The following is a 6,340-nucleotide window of genomic DNA, read 5'->3' on the forward strand; positions in this document are numbered from 1 at the left end:
GGAAACAGATAGGCAATCTATGTAGCATTCATGTTATGCTATCCTTAACAACTCTTCATATCAGCATCTTGACAGCCACATGTTTCACCATTAATTTATAGATTTTTTTTAGACCAACCTCAAATACAACATATTACCATTATCACACCCCAAATGGCCAGAACATGAATGAAATGACTTGTCAGATATTATTAGACTGCAATTACCATGCTTGACCATTGCTGATTGAAGTTGTTGGGACATGCAACATTTAGACAGCTTCATCTAGACTGCTCTTGACAGTAGAAACAGGACTAATCTGAAGTATCCAATTTACCAAATGAAGTACTCTAGGATATTTAAATCCTGCTGTTTCAGATTTCCTAGTGAAGTACAGCCACCCCGCTGTATCCATGAATTCTGTATTCACAAATTCAGCCATTCTTGGCTTGAAAATATTCCCCCTCCCTAATAAATTCCAGAAAGGAAATTTTGAGCTTGCCATTTTATATTCCACTGAAAATATTGGGATTTCGGTGTTCATGGATTTAGGTATCGGGGGTGGGGGGTGGGGTGGGGAGGTGTCCTGGAATCAAACCACAACTGGCACCAAGGGTCCACTGTACTTTGCCTTGGAAAAAGGGACGAGGGTAGTTTCTTTTAAACTGCCCTACAAGGCACTGAGGCACTGAGGCACTGAGGCAGACTATTGAATAGGATTCTGTTTACCCCCAACTCAGTATTTTCTTTCACATTCTGCAATTACAATGCTATCATTGCACCATAAAGTCAGTGGCAACATCTTATATAATCCTGGCATTGCTCTTTTAAGGTATGGTCTTTAAAATCCTTAGTGAAGTAAAGACCCGGTGTCTTTGACCAAACCACAAATCCCATAATTCCACAGGGTGTAGTCATAACAGCTGAAGTGGAATCATAGTGCTATAACTGTTTAGCATCAAAGAGCTCAGAAAATAGTATACTGTGCCTGGCTCAGAAGTTACCTTCTGTCACTAATGGCTGGGTTCAGGTTCATATGATTGCCCGTGGTATTAGCTCCTTTGACATGCAAACACACTGACTTACTTCAGACCTGTAATTTTTATTTAGCTGGCATCTGAAGGGTTAATCTTCTGGCTCTTTCCAAGACAGAGGAGCACAGCAGTTAATCAGACTGGAATTTGGCATAATTGCACAGTGACAGGAGAGCTTGATGGCTGCTGACCTTGAACAGGGATGTGAAATGGCAAATATTTATTCACATAGCAGCCGCTCTGCCTCTCTCCAGCTCGGCGCAGAGGTAAGCCCCCACTGCTGACTATCAAGGGAGAAAAGCAGCAAAAAGAAGTCCTATCTAGGACTGAAATAGCTGTTAGTTTAAGGTTGTTCAAAAGTAGGATGACAACAAAGGGAACTCCTTTTGCAATTCTCTCTTCCCTCTCCAACCCATTTCCCTCTTGTGGTATTTGAATATCAAACTGGGGACTGGGGCTGTCTCTTTAAAGACTGCTTTGTATTTAGGGTACTTCAAGAATCTTTTTGCGTAAGGAGTGGGATAAAAATGCTATAAACAAAATAAAGACTAATGTGGGAGGTCTGTCTAATTGTTGGTCCCAAGCAGAGCAGATCCATTGGATCGACTTCTGAATAATAAATAAACATTTATGTATAATCACTTGATTCAGAAGTGGTTTGAATCAACTTTGTTTAGGACTAGTTATCAGCCAGGGGCTAGAATAGCTACGTTAGCCAAGTGTGACCCTAGACGTTGGGTTGCAACTTCCAGCATTCCTCATAAGTACTAGGGTTGCTGAGAGTTGTCTAGACAGCTGGGCTCTACCTATGCTGGGGACAGACCTTGAGATGCCCCTTCCTTCCCTGGAACTCCCACTTTATGAATATAGTTATGTCCAGAATAACTAGTGACTCTGAAAAGCATGATTTTCTCAGGATTATGCATCTGCTAAGTGCATTCCTGCCAAACCAAGAATTGGATTGTACAGGTGAAAAACATGACTGGCAAGCATCTGCTGGGTTTGGAAAATATAAACATCACCTTAGAGCTTATGAGTTATTCTCACTTTCCATATCCCAGTAAATGTCTCCAGAATATGCCTATTATGTAGAAAGGTAGTAGGGAAATACGTATTATATGATATACCCATGTCATAGAGAGTGCGCTGTCTAGTGTCCAGGCTGGGAGCCAACAGGTTATAGTGATTTGAGTATTGGACTGTGACTCTGGAGAACAGAGTCTGAATCCATTCTCAGGTAGAGAAAACCACTGAGGGACCTTAGGCTGAAAGAGTATGACTTGCCCAAGAGGAAGGCAAAGCCACTTTGAACAAATCTTGCCAAGAAAACCCCCTGAAATGTCTTAGGATAACTGTAAGTTGGAAACAACTTGAAGGCACACAATGACAAGAGGTACAGACAGACTTTCTCTTATTTTCATGCCTGTGAGTTCACACCTCAAGCTATATGTATGACCGCAGAATGCTCTACATTCAGATCACACCACATATGTATGTTCTCTTACATAAAATAACCCCTGCACACTGGAGGCTGGAACCAACATAAAAGAAAGGTTCTAGCCTAACCCTTTTCCTGTTCTGCTGCTTTGCAGATTGCAAGGAATTTTGAATAATCTGTAGCCCAAAGCAACTGAGTTTGAAATAGTGTCAGAACTCTCTCTTTCTGCTTAGTGTCTAGACTTGTGCTCACATTTAAATTTCCATTCTGCAAAGGGACATCAGTTCTAGTGGCTGATTTAAAATAGGCATTTTAGAGCATAGTATTTGAAACAAACAAGAAAACTAAGAGTTGTGATGTTCTGGAATAAAATAAGAAGTAACTGATACATTAGCTGTCAGGCATTTCTGTTTTGGAAAGGTTAATGAGAGAGAAATGGTTATCCAGAGCTGTCATTGGTTGCATGGCTTTTTAGTGTAGTGCATTCCCAAACGTGATTTTTTTTCAGTCTTTTGCCCTCCAAGATACTAAGGAGAAAATTCTTAGATAACTCTTTGAAAGAAAAAGCTTGTTTGAGGAAAGGTTGATGATTACAGGGGATGCATTTCAGGGTCCACTACTAGAAGAGGATAAGCCAGATGCCGTTTCTTTATTGACTCAGGTGAGGCCTTTGGCAAAGTGTTCCCTGCGCAAGTCTCTTTTCTGTTGTAGGATTACCTGACTACCAAAACAGACATTGCTCTCTGCTGCTCTATCTCCAAATATGTTTCAGTCTCAGATATATCTTGCTATATCTTAACTCCTGTTACAGCTTAGCTGTGCATTTCTAGCAGTCAAGGTTTGGGCCACAGCCAAGCGTTGTCTTAAATGTTACCAGAAAGACATTGGCGAGGATTCAGCAGTAATTCATTGCAGATCCCATATACATTCAGCTAGGGATGGCAAGCAGCCCCTTTGGGACCCTGACAGAGAATTTAAATTAAAAATAACAGAGCTGGAAAAATAAAATTCTTGACATATATGTGGATATTAAAAAATGCCACTCGTTTCTTCTAATAGAGATCAATAGCCACATTCTTCATTACGAAGACCACAAGCATAGCAATTATGCTTAAGAACTGCAATTACACTTAAGAATAGCAAGACCAACTCTGGTGCCGTTTTACTCCCACGTCTGATCACCTCACTTGTCTTGGTTGGGTCACAGCAAGACGAGCAAGAAGAGAATAACACAATTGGCTTGCCTTGACTCCAGGACATCAATTGGATCCCAGGAGCGGTCAGCAAATAAAAATTAATAGGTTCCAGGAAAATATCACAACTGCTTAGGACAATCATTTTTGACACTGATTTTATTCGTGCATTTGCCCAGCTGGTGAATATCTTTTTTTTCAGTGTCTGAGGAATTGCAGGTGAGTGCTCTAGAATAGTAAGGGCAAGTAAAATGGCAGGGCAATGACAAGAAAATTGATCTCCTCAGGAATGGACTTACTCAATTCTATACAAAAGCCTGTGTAATAGAGTCATCAAGACTTTTAGGTGCTCAACTATTGGATCTTAGTTCTTCCCCAAAACAATGAATTGTAAACTATTAGACTGAACAATACCGTGATAAAGTCATTAAATGAATCCTAAATTATTGTACTGAAAGTTATCTTGATGAAGTCATTGAATTCACACTCCTTCTCTGAAGCAAAATTGTGTTAATACACATCACCCTAAAATTTATAAATATCTAGACATCAACTCACCCCACTCTCAGTTCATGCACAGTATTAACTGTACCATTATGACTTCTACAAACCACAAAAGGTTCTTATCTAATCTAAGAATTACTGTTTTATAGCCAAGCCTCTAATAACTCAGCATAAGGAGGAAATGGCTCAGGACCAAATCTGGGAGATGTCGGCCACAGGCCAACAATCCTGAGTTGGTAAAAGAAAAATTGGCCTGGAAGCTCTCCTTCCACAGTCACCACCATTGTTCTAAACCATTTTACAGCCAACGAACAGCCCAGAGCTAAATATTAGCTTGCTAATTAAACTGATGTGATCCAATCAATAATAAAACGGAATTAAATTGTTGCTGTCGGCTCACATTTCAGTTGGGGGGGGGGGGGAATCAAAGAGCCTCAAAGGTTTGCTTGCCAGCAAAGGGTTGGGTGATACCTCGACACTTTCGGTGAAGACACTGAGGCCCCTTCTACACTCCCATATTGTTACTGAACATGACCACCCCCAATCCTAAATAAAAGGAGACATAGTTCCATCCCCGGGAAGTTAAAGTTTCCCAAGGATGAAGGGCAAAGGTCCATCCTTCCAGTGCTCCAGAACTGGGCTCAGCCCCAGATTCTGTGGAGAAGAAAGAGTCATTTGAGCGTAGCATCACCACCAGGGAGATGTGATGACTTTGCTAGGGACTCTCCTGACCCGTGAAGAAAAAGAGAAAATTCCTTCTCTCTTCCTAGCAAGAGGCTCTGAAGGGAGACCCCAAGGGGGATGCTAGGGCAGAGGATGTTATCCCCACCATGGAGGCCCAAAATTGGGATCCCAACACAGAAACAGATAAGCTGGCCCTGGAGGGATTCCACTGGACTATCCTGGCCAGTCTTCCCCATATGTATCCTAACCATCTGTGTCACAATAAACTTTATGATGTCAAGTAGGATCCAGAGTTCTATGGGTTTTATGAGAGGTTCTGTCAAGCAACCCACCAGTGATCCAGCAAACCTGAAAATGTTTAATAGTCTTTTCACTGGCAGGTTCACTCCAGACATCAGGGCCAAGGTCTCACAGCTTTAATTGGGTGCAGTAACCTTTGAACAACCTCTGGAGCAATTCCAGATACGCCTTCCACATCCTGTCTGGGAATCAAAAACGGGGCATAATCTGTGGGACAAAGAATCTTCCTGAATACCAGTGGGAGACTATCTGCCTGCCACCCAAAACTTCCCTTTTGAGGATCTTCGCTATCCATGGGACAAAGGTATAGGAAGAAACTTTGATTGAAATCTCATCACCAATATGCATGTCCGGGACCCATTCTTTGTCTTTCCAGCATGGAAAGATGTCTGGAAATACAATGCTCATTGTCTTTGCATAATAATATCAATCATCTTATTGGACTTTCTTTGTCTCCAGCATTCCATTGCTACACACCCAGGGGTTGGTACAGCCCCAGAGACCTCTCCACCCCCAGAACCACCTCTGCTGGCTCATTGGAAGTCCCAGGGCCTCTTGGACCAGCTGGGAGGAGATCCCCAGCTGTGTCATTGCTGCCTCCACCAATCAGGGTGCACACTGGCTAAGGCCTGTCTCCCCAACCAGTCAGAGACCTGGAAAATGGTGATTGGCTTCTGAGCACCGATTAATCAGGGGAAAGGGAGGGAGGTTCAAAACAGAGCAATGTTAATGCATGAAAACTCTTGTGTATAAAAATGTCTGTTTTATGATTACGCTTTGCGCTTGTACCCTTTAAGCACCTGTTGCTGTACAAGTGTCTCTTCTGCGCAGATTGAATAAATGCCTCCATTTTTTCCTTCAACTTGGTGAGTTTCCTGAATTTCACCCTGAAACATCTGCAGTTAGCGAAGCTTGCCAGGCATCCCTCGGTTTCCACAGGGCTTTGAAAAACCTCAAATTTCTGGCATCAATGTAATCCATTCCAAAGCAGATATTCTGGATTTTATATGGCAGTGTAGAAGGGGCCACAGATCAGTCGTGGCACACAGTTTTAAACGGCATTGTCACACAACTGCTGAAAACACTGCACATCCTGAGGTCATGGGGAACTGCGTGTGATCCCATGGGAGGAAGCATGGAGTGCCTGTGGAGTAAGCGGCCTTTCCCTATTGGTTCTATGGCAACACAGGAAGCCTCCTGTGGTAGTG

General features: G+C 42.4%; 1 long non-coding RNA gene across 1 annotated transcript; it reads left to right on the forward strand.

Annotated features, from left to right (window-relative positions):
- The first annotated feature begins 1,182 nt into the window (after window positions 1-1,182).
- On the forward strand, window positions 1,183-5,994 carry LOC132766624 (uncharacterized). Its single transcript, XR_009630521.2, has 2 exons — window positions 1,183-1,279; window positions 5,592-5,994. It is a non-coding gene; the product is annotated as an uncharacterized lncRNA (long non-coding RNA).
- Window positions 5,995-6,340: the final 346 nt, after the last annotated feature.

This window comes from Anolis sagrei, chromosome 2 (genome assembly GCF_037176765.1).
Source record: "Anolis sagrei isolate rAnoSag1 chromosome 2, rAnoSag1.mat, whole genome shotgun sequence".
Lineage (NCBI taxonomy): Eukaryota > Metazoa > Chordata > Lepidosauria > Squamata > Dactyloidae > Anolis > Anolis sagrei.